This window comes from Lonchura striata, chromosome 19 (assembly GCF_046129695.1).
Source record: "Lonchura striata isolate bLonStr1 chromosome 19, bLonStr1.mat, whole genome shotgun sequence".
Lineage (NCBI taxonomy): Eukaryota > Metazoa > Chordata > Aves > Passeriformes > Estrildidae > Lonchura > Lonchura striata.
In genome coordinates this window covers 7,796,526-7,811,261 of record NC_134621.1, presented here as the reverse complement: position 1 = coordinate 7,811,261, position 14,736 = coordinate 7,796,526, and the positions used below count along the sequence as shown (strand labels likewise).

General features: G+C 45.6%; 1 protein-coding gene across 4 annotated transcripts in view; it reads right to left on the bottom strand.

Moving 5' to 3' along the window:
• Positions 1 to 14,736, bottom strand: part of RAB11FIP4 (RAB11 family interacting protein 4) — a 117,911-nt gene that overhangs the window by 35,532 nt on the left and 67,643 nt on the right. The gene's annotated exons all lie outside the window — the stretch shown is intronic.

Genomic DNA, 14,736 nt, shown 5'->3' with positions numbered 1-14,736 from the left:
CATGGCAGGGGGTTGGAACAAGTTATTTTTAAGGTCCCTTCCAACCCAACCCAAACGATTCTATGATTCTTTGATTTCCAGTAGCACCCAGAGTGCTTGGTGAAACCAGGGGCTCCTGGCCAGGAAACACCAAGCAGGGCAATCATTGAAAGGGCTGATGGCAGGGAAACCTGCTGATCTGGTACAAAGCACTGCAGTTTCTCTGGAGCAGCTCTGAACAAAGGCTGGCACCTCCTCTGCTGTTCCAGAGGCAGACTCCTTCCTCTGCATCTCACTAAGGCATCGCTCACAGGCAAATCACCCTAATGACAAGAAACTGGAGCCGAAATGTGAAGAACAGAGACTAATTAATAATGAAGGTAATGAGATCACCAGAATATATATACACCAAACCTGCATCTTAATTATCTCATGAAAACTGGCAACTCCAAACATACTTCAAAAGCCTTTAATCATGCTCTCTCTGATGAATATTGGTGGCTATTTTACAGAGACTTATGTAAAAATACCTTTTGTGTAGGTTTTTCCCCTACAATAAGAGCCAGCCAAGTTACTACTGTGTGTAACTGCTCTGCTCCAAAATGAGATATCTCAGACTTGTAATTACAGCTGGTCTGATCTTCATCTCATCTACTCTCATCTTATTTTGGAGTGCTTCCTTTGAAGGAAATGCAGTAAGACTGATGTGAGTTACTGCAGTGTTATTATGAATCCCTTTTATTATGACAGAACAAACCAAGAATGATCCCTAATTAAGGCAGTTTCTGCCAAAACCCAGGGAGTGTACAGTCCCAGCTCCAAAGACCTTGCAATCAGAACAGGCAAAGACATTTTGAAGCAGGGAAAAGAGGACAGTAAGAACTTGCTCCCAACTACAACTTGTTCCCATGATTTAAGGAGAAGTCAGGAGGAGGCTGAGATAGGATGAGCACAGGACAAGTGTGGAGCAGGGGAGCTGAAGACTGCAGAGGGAGCAGAAACAGCCTGCATTTACAGCCGGCAGAGCCTTTCCAGAGCTTTCTGCAGTTTCTTCCCTGCCCTCCCCATCCCTTCATCCCTGAGCAGGGTGAGGAGGTCAGCTCCAAATTACAGCTGCAGGGGAGCACTGCTCTGGGTGCAGCAGGCACAGCTCAACCCTTGCTCCCACTCCCATAAAACAAAACCCCAAGTGCCCGCAGAAAGGCTTCTTTTAGTAACTAAGGAAGCAGCAATTTAGACTCTACACCACCATGGGGTCTGCTCTCCCCATGACCTTCAGAGCAGAGAGCTTGCTTGTGTCCCATCCCCAGGAACAGGGCGGGCAGCCAGGCACATCCAAGAGCTCTGGCCAAGCTCAGGGCTTGCTGGAGAAGGTCTCTGTGCAAGATGAGAGCACCGAGGGCAGGACCGGGCTGGCTGAGGGCCCACGAACCTGATTCCTTGGGCCTGTAATGAAGCTGGACCTGACTCTGTGACATGCAATTACAGCATGAAGACATTTCAGGAGACTCACCCACTGCTCTCTCCACAGATGAGCTACTTGCAACCTCTCTGCCATATACTTTGGTTGCTTAATGAGGTGTTTGTAGGGATTTTCTGTGTTCCTCTCCAAAACCCCTCATGGGGGACAAGGAGTCAAGAGCTGCGAATGCAAAGGCCAGATAATGGCACAGGATACACATCCTCCTCTGAAAAGTAGTTTATATTTTGTTCATCACTGTAACTGTACCATTAGGTTTTTCATGTCAAGCTCTGAAGGCATCTCAGAATTGTAGCTGTGAAGCCATTATTAAAGTGCCTTTGTCAAAGGCATTACAAAAATATGCCAAAAACAAAATCTATTCTACTCAATCTTTGTCAAAATACTCAGTAATAAAAAATAAAATCAAATAAAACAGGCTACATTAAATTCAAGTGAAAAATATGTAGTCTGTCCTTTAGAAATGGGCTGGGAGGACTCTGGGAGGGCATGGACACATTCACTTTGCTAACAAGAGCATAGAAAGAAAGTGTGAGCATCCCTCAGCCATCTCAGAGCTTAAACCAAGGTGGAGCCAAGTGGCTCCTTACTGCACCAGAAAGTTGGAATCACATTTATTCAGCTGTCTGCACTGTGGCTGTAGGGATAGGAGGCTTCACTGCTTTCTTCCCAGCCAAGCAAGCAACTGGCCAGGGCTCAGGTGAGCCTGGAGCTGTGGATGGAGCAGGGGGTTCTGACAGCCCTTCTGACACATGAATATGTTGGATTATGCTTTGCATGGTCTGTAGAAGACAGGCTACTGCCAGAAGAACTTTTTGGTAGTTTCAGCTCTGAGCATGTTTTCACGACATGTTTTTAAGCTTTTAGTCCCTTCTCTGTGTAACACAACTGCTTAGCAGAGGGAAAGAAAAAGAAAAAGAACCAGTTGGCCAGGATGAGAATAATTCATGCTCACCAGGGGCTGGTATTTCTCTCATGGCACACAGCAAGGCTGCAGAACAGAACATCCAAAAGCAAGAACAAACCTGCACTGAGCTCATGGGTGGAACTTCACTTTGGTCCTATTGCTCGTTTGCATTACCACATCTCTTTAATCACACAGTTACACACTACTTCCCACTGGTCTGGATGTGTTCAGCACCCTGGCTGGCTGGTGCTTGGCTTATCAGCAACTATTCAATATCTGCTTTAGCTTCTTGATCAAAGTGCAGCTTCATGTCTTATTTATGGCTACTACTAACAGCCCGCTCTGCAGACAGAACTATTTATTTCCCCCTAAGCTTTTCTGTGGTGTTCATCACTCTGACATCTGAGTACTCTGCAACGATTAATTTATCTTCATAAAGTCTCTTCAAAATGAGAGAAGATGGTATTCCCATTTTACAGATCAGGCACTGCTGCACAGACAGATTTAGGTCAAACATTTCCACTCATGATAGGCCCTAGTATGAAATGTCTCAGATCTAAATTTTTTTAGATACCTTCAAATGTAATGCCAAAAAAAATAAAAACAAACCAGGTTTGTGTGTTCAAATAAAACTCTGACTGGCTTCTTAGAAAGTCAGGTACAAGAACAGGAGAGGATTAGGGACTGTAAATGTTGGCTACTGGGAAGAAGGATGGAAACTTTCTGACCACCAGTCCCAGGAACACTGAAAACCAGTACAGATAACCCATGTGCATGCAAAATGCATTAAGAGCCTTTGATGAAGCAGAGAAGTATACCTTAAAAAAATGAAACACATAGGGATGTCCTCAGCAGTTTAGGACACAGGACCCTGAGAGCACAGTTTAAGGTAGGAGGAATTGCAGGTTCTCTCCACTTCTTGGCCCATTGAGCATGGAAAAACCAGAAAGCTTTGTAGTGTAGACGACCACCCTGGGAAGGAAAGCTTTTGTTTTATCACTGTGTTTAAAGCATCTGTGGATCAAATGTGCCAGTATCAATTTACAGCATGAAAATGCCGCCCAGGGGACTCTCAAGACTCATCTTTTAAAATGCTGATACCTCTTTGTCAGTTTTAATAAAAGACAGCTACAAAAACAAAGTGGGCCATGTGGTCTCAATGAAGCAGAGACCTTGGCAATCAATAACAGAAACAATCTGCACTTACTCTCTGGGAGAATTTGCTTTTAGCAGCAACATTTCTATAATAAGACATCACTCAAGAGCTCTCTTCAATTTTTCTTGGGACAATGAGCCCACTGTGCCCAAAGCACATCTGTGCTTATGGAGATTCGCAAACCAGGACAGTGTTTAGACTCATAACTTGACCATGCACCATATGAGGATAGATCACAGCTTGCAGGATGTTTGATCCTTCCTCTTCTGCCCTCAAATGGAGAGTTTTCTATCTAAAAAGAAAACTTCTCTGTCAAAATGTTGACTTTTAATGCAACATAGACATTAGTTTCTGCTTCACCTCATGATCTCTTTCACAGAAGGCCTCACATGTGCTCACAGGTCTGCCCAATACAAGCTCCTGTCTCTAGATCTGTTTTTTAGCAGATGAATAAGGTTAGGAAAGACAATAAAATCTGGGAAGAAGAGGGACATGGAAGTTAAAAGAAAACATTTTTCATTTGCTATGCATGAAAGACACCAAACTGTGCCACAAGAAATGCTTTTTAGTTGAGAATCTTGATACATCTCAGGCTCCAGACTGTGAAGGATTTAGATAATCTAAATTACATTGCAGATCAAAGTTTTATTTGTTTGGAAAATTGCATCTGAGACCATTAATCTTTTCTGTTTTATCAATCCAGCACCATCTTCATGTAGCACATACCTAGTAATGGGACACCTGAAGTAGCTGGTCATCAATCCCAGTGCCACCAGTACAGGAGCTGGCTGTCACAGGGAAAATCACTCATGGGCACGAGGTGGCCTTGGCTCAGCCCCTGGCACTGACAGATCCAGCCTCTCCATCCAGGCTGAGTGGAGAGCTGTTTGTCACAGGGATGAGAAGGCTGCAAAGTGCAGGAGCTGAACTGTTTGCTGTGTTTGGCCAGGCCAGGCTGTGGCTCTGCTCTGCCACAGTGACCTGTGACCCCTGGCAGTGGCCCCTGCAGGGCCATCCCTGCCACCTGAGCTTCATCTTCGGGGTCTCCACGGATACAGGAGAGATGTGACCTCTCTGGTCCTGTGGCTCTGCACTTCAGTGACATTGTGGCACTCGGCTGCTGCACCCCTTTTCTTTCACTTTTGGCTCTTTGTCACCAAATGAGGAACCAGATGTTTCCAGTTCCCTCTGATGGACGGACACTGCCACAGTTGTGAGCAGGCAGCTGGACTGTCAGGCTAAACCTGTTTCAGTAAGTAATGTTCGTAAAATCATTTCAGCCCAAGTTGCAGCTGCAGCAAATTTGTACATGCCTGGTTCAGGATTACTTTTGGGTTTAGGATCTTGGATCATGCAGAATGTCAGGAATGGGCTCAATCACCAGTTCTATCCAGAAACAGAATTCTCTTTCTTGGATATGGCTAAAAATAGCAACCACTAAAATATTAACGTACAGATGGAAAACCCCCACTGCTTCCTATAAGTATTGCCTACAAAGCATTTCAGAGGCATAGTTAGATATTACAAAGAGAAGTCCAATCTCAGTACAAAACATAAAAAATCTAATTTAAAAGTTACACAGGAACAGTCTTATCATCTGGAACATGAATTCTAGCCTTAACAACTCAGTACAATACATCAAAATCATCCAATTTCCAACCTGGCCATCCCTAGTACATTCCTTTACCTTTGTGATTTGTGGCTCCTATTCACCACCCATCTCCATTCATACTGAAATCTAGCAAGCCAGGTACTTCCATGGGCTCTGTACTGCAGCAGCAAGAGACAGGAAGTCAATTTTCTGTGGCACCAGAGAATAGCAACTCAATGCTTTCCATGACATCCATTTTGGTGGATTTTAATCTTGTCCCTGAGAAACAGGAGCTGTTGCAGCCACTGCTGGATTGAGGCTCTTTTTTGCAACTCACAGATATATAATAAGCAGAATTTCAGTACGGAGAGAGAAAGAAAACAAGATTTTTGCATCGTGAAAGTAGTGCTTTGGAAAAAGCTTCCACAACTCCAGTGAGACAAAAACAGAGAATAAAAGAGAAAAAGTAAAAATTTTATCAAACCTTGCAACCAGAATAACACCCTCTTCCTCCATGCCACCCTTGCCCAGCCAGAGCCAGTCAGATCCCTCAGTATTTTGTTCTGGTCTAAGCCAAGACCCAGTTTTGAGGCTCCCAGGGGCACAGCATTGTACAGAGATAAGCCAGCTGTATAAAAACCTGGAGTTAAGTCAACAGAGTTCAGTGAGCATTGAGAGAGTGAGCAGCAGAGGGGATTTACCTGTAAGTGGAGCATCTGTGAACCACCAGTTGTTCATAGGGACTAATGGACTTACCTTGCTCCCCAGGTATTTTTGCTTCAAAGGTACATTAGAATGCTTAGAAAACTCTGTCTTGATACTACAACAAACAGCCCTACAATGACTTTGACAAACTAACACCTAATGCAGATGAGAAAGCAACAGGGATTTTTCTTGTAGAGCCATTCTGCGTTCTGCCCTTTGCTCTGGCCCAGCCAGCTAGAGACAGAACCTCTCACGGCACAAAACCCCCAAGATCCCAGATCATAAGACATAAAAACATTTCTGTGCACTGATTGCCTCCTCACAATAACCTCATTATCACAGCTGTCAGTCACCAGGACAAACCAGTCACCAGCATGGGAACAGTGATAGGGGATGCTCACCCTGAAGTGCACTTGCAGCCTGGAACAACACAAGGGATGGCAGCTTTAGCACACAACAGGCTCCCCCAGGCCAAAGCAGCAGGAGGTGTCCTGTCCCTCCACTGCAAGGGACTGCAGGGGTCACATGAAGAGATTCCCTGTGGCTCAGTCACACCATGGGGCTGGCTCAGTGTGGAATTGTTCAGCCCCTTCAATTCCCCACTGAGCCAGCACTCACATGGAGATAATTGTTTATATCTTCTAGATTTATATCCCACAACAGTGATGTCCTGTGATCAGGCTGGAAAACATGAGGGCCTTTTTTCTTACAGATTTCCCAGCACATAAATCTTGTATCCACACGCTATCCTCTCTTAAGTGGCTATCCAAAACTGCCATCATTTATCATTCACCTGGTACACGATCTCTTTGTTTTATCCAAGTCCTTGATGTACTGATAAGGGGTGGCTACAGTCCAGTCCTGACCATGCCAATATAAGGCTGGAGCACTCGTTTCCAGTTCTGACCTCAATATTCCTTAGCCAATACAGTGAGAATTTAATGATGGTTTATAAACCTGAGTAAGTAAAATGTTTTTATCAAATTTCAGAAAAATGCTGTTAACATATTAAAGTCAGCAAAAATCCTTCCCAAGGCAGGAATTTTCAAAAATTTACCCTGAACATACATTGCTTGAGCCAGACACTTTAACAGATGGACTCAGAAGGCTTTTTTAATATTGGCTATTAATAAGTGCAAATGTTCACAATGATAAATGCAATATATTTTTGGTCTGTACTGGGACAGTAGTCTGGTCTTCATCAGCACTTTTTGTCAAACTTTCCTTTTTGACACACACCCCACCTGTAAGCCTGAATATACAGGCACACAACCTCAAACTCTTTCCAGCCTCACCTTTCTGTTTCACAGTAAGGTCTGTAAACATTCACACTGATCTGACTGCCTGCCAGGTGTGTCTCTGCTTCCGTCGTCTTATTTCTCTCCCAGCACTCAAGAATGTTCTTATAACTGGGGTTGCTCAGTGACTGTAGCTCAGTTAACCTGGAATTATCCAGTATAAATCAACTCAGCATCAGGCTTTGCAGCTGAAACAAATGGATTAACTCATGATACAGTTAAGTAGGAGGAACAGGCTTTGTACTATAAACATCACAAATACAAAACTCTTTCATTAAGTCAATTCTTTTGTTGTTATTTTTCAGAGTATAAACTGGGCAGCAGTGAAGAGGGAAGGGGTGGCTGTGAGCCATCTGTCCTCAGCAGCAAATGTACAGGGGCCCAGTCACCTTCTACTCTTGCTGTGTCTTTAATTCCCAGCTCAATACCTGGGGCACAGCTATACCAACACCTCCAAAATCCAGCACTGTGAACCACCCTTGCCATGCTGTGAACCCTGGCTGCAAGCAATGCAAATATTTTGAATTGGATTCCTGTGGCCTTTTCCCTGGGTGACACACAAGTCTTAATGGTTCCCAAAAGAACACTGTGGTAAACATAAACTGTGATAAGTCTGACAAATGCCAGCTGACGTAATTGGACCCATTGTGTGTGTTTAACTGGAAGCAGTCAGAAACTCACATCTTGAGTTTGTGGTTTCTTCTGGGATCATTGAAATAGTTTCTACATATGACAAGTTAATTCCAATAGAGGGTAATTTTTAGACAGAGAGCACCAGAAAGGACATGAGGAAACCTGGGATTATTGCAGAGGGAGCCTGCACAAGTGACTCAATGCTGTTCACCTGCAATGCTGCTGTTTTGTGAACAAACAGCTGCACTCATTTCCCCAAGTGGCCCAGGAGAAGCTTTCCTCCCTCACTGACCTTTTGGGGGTGCTGTCTGTGTTGCAGGGCAGACACTGAACAAGGAAGGAAGCTCCACAGTAACACAGCTGGGATACCATCAGAACTTTCCTAACACCTGTGTCAAAGGAAAGAGTGGCTACTGCCATTCCACTGCAAAGAAATCTGACAGAGAGAGGCTGTGCCTTCAAAGGTGCTCAGACACTTACTTCCCACCACTTAATTGCTTCTGTTCCATATTTGTGTGATAAAAGCTCAAAGAAATGCAGGCTTTGCTGAACAGCAGGAATACAGCCTAGGTGGTCTCCAACCCTAAAAATACTTTCAAGTGATTTCTCCAAGCTCAGACAAGAAAAGTGATAAAGTCAGGACTTGGATGCTTCTTTCCCCATTCTTGCAATGCCACACCCAGGACTCAGTGCAGTACCCTGCTAGGATGGATGGTGCACAGTACTGGAATTACTCTCCTCCTTGAAACATTCTCCTCAAATATTTGGCTCCACTCCTTCCCTCCTCCCTGAGAAATGGGCAAAGGTGGAGCGAGAGTATTTCACAATTAATTTTCTGCCGTGGAAGAGAGGATGCATTTCCTTCTTCATCTGTGCTTTTGTTCACTGGTGCTCAGACAAATGACTGAGCCCTGGGAAGCAACCTGGAGCAACAGCAGTGCTCTGGCTCCCCAGCAGACTGGACACAGCTATTTGTGAGGCTGCCTCACTGGATCAATTGTCTCTCCTTCCCAAGTAGTGCTGCCATTTTATCATTAAATCACTATTAATATCAAAACTGGAAGTCTCCCCCAAGCCCAGAATAAAGTCCATCACAGAGCTCCCCAGCTGAAACCAATATTCCAGCTGCTGCTCCTGGGAAAAGCAATGCTGCTTTTTTGACATCCAACTATGCTAAAAGAAGCTGGCCACCAGAAAAAGGCAGTCCACAGCAACTAAGTGAGCACCAGTATCTTTGCCCAAGCCTGGTCTTAAAGCTACTGCCATCAGCAGCAAACTTTTATTACAGAGATACATTTGTTATTAGCTCTCAAAACCCTCATTCATTATACTCACTCGTGTTGGGTCCCAGCCACACTTCATCAACACCTCTGTTGCTTTAATCTCCCTGTTAGGTGCTGTTGTGCCCTGCCTGGGGACAGTGTTGATCCCATGAGTGCCTCCAGGCAGGCCAAGGCTTCCCAGGGCCAGGAGACAAGTTGGAAACTTCTGGTGCCCTTCATCCACCAAGCTTAAAGTGGGACAGGACAGAAAGTGTGCCCTACCAGACTGCTCTGCTCCTACTCCTTCCCAAATGCTGCTAGCCCCTCCTTGCCAGGAAAAAGTTCTATCTCCCAGGCTCACAGAGAATAAATTCTGCATTTTGGCACTTCCATGCTCTTGTAAGTAGCAAGTTACAAAGTAAATGCTTCAGCTACATGGTTGAGTGGAGCTCTGCCAGGAGAGCTTGCATTTGTACCTGTCCTGCAGACACAACTGCTCTGCCTGGAAACAGCAGGGATGCTGCAGGTGTGGTTTAGGCTTCATGCAAGTCTTGGGGAAAAAGTCCCCTTCATCCCAGAGATAAACCTGCCCTCCTTCTCTTCCATCCCCTTTGCAGAGCTGGCTCTGGCCAGACTTCCATATCCATCTTCCAGGTCTTTTCACATCTCTCATGCTTTAATTGCTTCTGTTTTACATCTGGCTGACCAAAGCTCAAGAGAAACAAGTTCAAAGGCTTTCTCAAATCACAGTATAACAGTAGGTGGTCCCCCTATGGCAATCACACATCTTACATTTAGGAAAAAGGAAAATGAAGGAAATAATTGCAGTGTCTGCACAGGGCCCCTGCTGTCAGTTATCCCTGATGGAGAGTGTCTGCTCCCTGTTTCCTTCCTGGTGGCTCAGCCCCAGGCAGGCAGAGGCAGCACTGACAGCCCAGGGATGGATCAGCACCATCAGTCACTCCTATCTGGTGTCCAGCATGACTGAAGATTGCCTTCAGGTGCCTGAATACAGACATTTAATGCCTCTCCAAAACCTCAAAGTATTCAAGACATTCACATGGATGTGACACAGCCCATCCAGGAGCCCACACACAGCACCACAAAGGCAGGCACAGGCACCCAGGAGAGAAGGTGAGAAGAGCCACAGCCTCCACGGGGGCCTGGCTCCTCATCTCGTGTGTTGAGATGTGAACACCAATTCACTACCCAGCTGCAGCTTGCTGGGCTTCTTAGGCTGCCTGTGTGGCTGAGCTAAAGATACTCCAGCCAGAGCCATCAGCCTTTCTATCACCTGAGCACCTGAGCTGTGTGACCAATCCTCCCCGCAGCCCCTTCTGCCAAGCGCAACTGCCTTTCTCCACCCCAAACTCAGAGGAATGCACAAAACCCAGGGGATTGTCCTTGGAGGCTGCAGACACTGCAGGGACTCACCTGGGAACACCCCAGGGAACATCCCAAAGGTACACATGCTCCTCTCAAGACAGTTATTGGATTACTGCTTCTGGCTCAGTGCTTTGTGCTTTGGGCTCTGGCAGACGGCTTTAATCAGCTGGGAATGTGACACTTCCTTCTATAAAGACCTGAGACCTACTTCCCTGGCAGCATGCCTTTTCCTCCAGAAGGTCAGTCTGCATCCCTGATTTCTCACGTGTTGCGACAGAGAGATGAAGAAAAAAAAAAGTAAAATTATCAAGGCAGTTGTAACTTCCATGTAAACCTGACAGGACATCCTGCTCAAAAAGGATATCTCAAGGAGCTCTTGAGGCTGGTTCATTTCAGCTTCAGACAGCAGGAGAGGCTGAGCTCAAAACTCTTGACCTACTCCAAATTCCCACTGGGTTTAAGTGCTTGACGTGATTAAGGAATGAGAAGTGAATCTCAAAAGAAATTAGAGGTGACACAACAAACCGTGGATACGAATTTGAGCAGAAATGCACTGCAAAAGAGATGTTATCCACTAATCCATAAAGTTTACTGAATTACCTACCTTATGAGATTCCTACTCAGATCTGGTGCTTAGATCCTAACTGCCCTGAAAGCTGCCCTCCAATTCTTACTTCTTTTACTCTATATGTAGTTTTCTTGTCCAACTCCCATCTTTCATTACTCTCCATTCTTTTGCTAAGTCACATTTTGCTAGCAATGTCAAAAAATGTCAAAGGGAAAACGCCAGCCAAGGTGGTCCCTCCACAGCCATATATGATCTTCACTTTGAAAAGTGTTACAAAAGATCCTGAGTGAAATATTTAATCAGGCTAAAAACTTGGACACCCCAATCTCACCTGGATACACTGGTACCTTGCTTGGAGAAGGAGCTGGAAGCACCTCCTGCCCCTCTTTTTACCCAGCAGACAACAGGACGAAAATTTCTGGACAGTCTCTTATTCTGCATGTGACCATGCAAAGCCAGTCTTGTTATTGGTAGCATGCAAACTTGGTTGCTACTGTTTGCTATAAAAAAACTTCATCTGGGCATGAATGAAAGGCAATGACTAAAACATTGTATGAAATTGATTTAATAAGGTTCAGTGATTGAAACAGGAAAGATTTTCCTTGACAAATTGTTACAGGACAGATTCAGCCTTCTGTGACCAGCTCTGCTGGCAGCCTAATTGAAATTTGTGCAGTAAAGGGGCAACAGCCTTTGCTCTCAATTAACTCTGAAGAAAAGTAGGAATATTTTCAATCCTTCTGAATCTGTTCAAGTTGGTTTGTTTTTTTTTTTTTTTTTCCCTCTGTATTTATAGAGCTATTAAGAATATTTGGGGATACCATAATTCACAACTGTAATTTAGGATCATGTATTACGTTGCTTTAAAAACTAGGATTACAGAACAGGAGAAAAAAGGTATTTTATTTTGAGGAAGGAGGCATCAATCTGCTTGTAAGGGCTGCATCTAGTCCCAGCTCATCCTGCCACAGCCTTCTGGCTGCAGATTGATTTGGATGTATTGAGTTACAGATACAAAAAATCCTATTCTGCCACTCTTGATTATACTGACCAGCACATCTTTTGGAATTACTCCTTAACGCTTAACTGAACTTTGTGGGGAAAAACCACACCTCATGGTAAATGAGTCCTTGAATCTGGATACAACAAAATTTGGGGCTGCCCACACCTTGGATTAGGTGTGTTTCATAGGAGCTAAAGGCCACACTCCCAGGTATGTCTCACACGCTGCTGACCCCTGCTCGCCCTGGAAGCAGCAGCGTGTGTGTTGTTACCCAAATGAGGATCCCAACATCTTGAGCAAGCAGGAGGCATTATTTGGGCTCCTGGGAGGAACAGCCACTGAAGCTGCAGGAGACTCTATGTGAGAATCTCCTTCTCAGGAAAATATCCTTATTAATAAAACAGTAGGGAATGCAGAAAAGCAGACTGATCTCAGAGTAAAATGTTTCTCTGGGAGTTCCCCAAGGAGTCAGTAGCAGCTTGTTATGGAACTGACAAGGCTTTTACTGCTGCAGCCATGTGAATGAGAAATATTTCAGTGTTAGGAGCAGCGAATAGAGGCACGAAGTAGTAAATCTGGGCAAGCAGAACCAGGGCAAGCAGCTCCAGTGCCTTGAATAACAAAACTCACAGCTACTGGAAAACCTCCTGAAAGGTTCTGAGTATGAAACAATCCATGACCTAATTAGGTGGCACTGTTGCTGAAAAATAAAGGAAGGAACAGAAAGAAAGCAGGGGGAAGATTAAAGTGAGAGAGACAGAGAGTCCTTAACACTCAGGAGATGAGTCCAAGCTTGATCTGACCAACCCTGGCACTTTATTTAACACACACAAACACTCCATGAGGGGGGAGGGAGGCACAGAGGAAAGGAGACTTGCTCTGTGCTTAAGGGAAGTCTCATCGAGCACATTTTATACACTGAGATGAATGAGGGAAACAGACAGGAAACACCACAATATGTTGGGATCTGGAGTTAACTAATATCCATGCTGATTTCTGCTATGAAAATACCACATTTTTCTCCAAGGGGAAAAAATGGGTAAGGAATCCCTAAGCAGACTTGTAGGAAACAAGTATTACAGTGAACTGGGCCACAACATGATAAGGATGTGATCTATTCTGCATCTTTCCCACGATTATTCCCCATCAGCCATGGCAGAAGTACAGTTCAGAGGCTAACTGGCACCTCTGAGGCAGACAGAGCACAATTCATGTGCACAGGTTACTTGGGTGACACAAAGCAGTTCTCTGCAGGAACAGGCTCAGCAATGTCAAAGCTACACTAAACCCTTGAGGCCATCACACGAGGCTGCAGGGGAGAAATCAGAAATACCCATATGGATACTGCTGTGGAGTGCACTGCCTTTCCCAAGGCAGGAGGAAATCCAAAGCATTCAGTCAATAGCAGACTACACCCAAGGAGTTCACCACTCACCACCCCAACCACCACCTGCCCAAGGGAGCACAGGACTCACCTCTCACTCAGCAGGGCTGTCAGATTCTTTCTGAAAAAATGACAGGTCAGACTCTTAATTAGTGCACAGTCCCAGTGCTGACTTCGGTGAGCTCTGCTGATTTAAATGGCAAGGTTCTGGTATCTCCCATGTGATACTGGAAGTGGAGAAGAGCAGGGCCAGCCAAATCCTTGTCACCTCTCAGCCTGAGAGGTCCCTGGTTCTGTCACAGCTGGCTTCTCACAGACTGCTGTGAGTCGTTCTGGGCCAAGGAGAGCTGATGAGGTGCAGCAGCCTCATCTGGCTGCCAGTCAAGTATGACAGCCCGCACTTGAACTACACACTCATTCCAACAGGGAACCAAAGCTACAGGGATTTGGCCTGGACATCAGATGTGTGAAGTCTTTGAACTAAGTTCCTTTAAACTCACAGTCCCGCCACAGAAAGCATTTGTACAACTGCCTGATGAAAAAGCATCGATAAATTGAGTCATGACTTCCCTTCCTCTCACTGCAGTCACTGTACTCTGTGACTAATCTGCTTCATCCCCACATCAGCAGCTGCTGTGAAGTGCTGCTGTTTCAGGGTGGGTGGCACAGAGGGTCCCTGTCCCTGGCTGAAGGACAAGCAGACCCTCAGCTCCCTGGCAGCAGCCTGAGTTACCACCCAGCACTGATGGGAGCTGTGCTCCTCAGGATACAGCTTCAGGCAGCTGAGCTCTGAGAGAACTGCAGTGAGGAGCTGTGCCACTGCCCTGGCCTTTCCCTGGAGAAACACAGGTACCACTGCAGGGAGCTGGGCCAGCCCAGCACTCTGCTGTGCTGTGAGTCCCACAGCTCTACCCTGACGTGCCTCATAGGAACGTGCTTCTTAACAGGATGTGCCACTGTCTGTGCACAGCTGTACCCCAAAATGCCTCAACCAGGAGTGCAGACATCCCTGCAGCTGCTGCTGTTTGCATCAAAGGCACAGGGAGAGGTTGCCATGAGCACCGAGGCAGCCAGTCATGCCCACCCACCCCAGCACAGCCCACGCAGGGACATCACATGCCAGGGAGAAAGGCTCTGTGTGGGCTCCCTCTCAGTGCTCAGGGAGATCAGCTCCTTCCCTGAGGCCACACTGAGGCTGTGACAGGGGCTAGAGATGCATGCAGACACTCCTATCCTAAATCAGCCATACAACCACAATCATATCCTCTCCTCTGACTTGGGATAAATCTCCAGGTTTTCCACAATCACTTCTTACTCCACTAAAAGCAAACACAGACATTACAGAAAGCAGAAAAGCTTGGCGAGAACAAAACCTCACAGTACA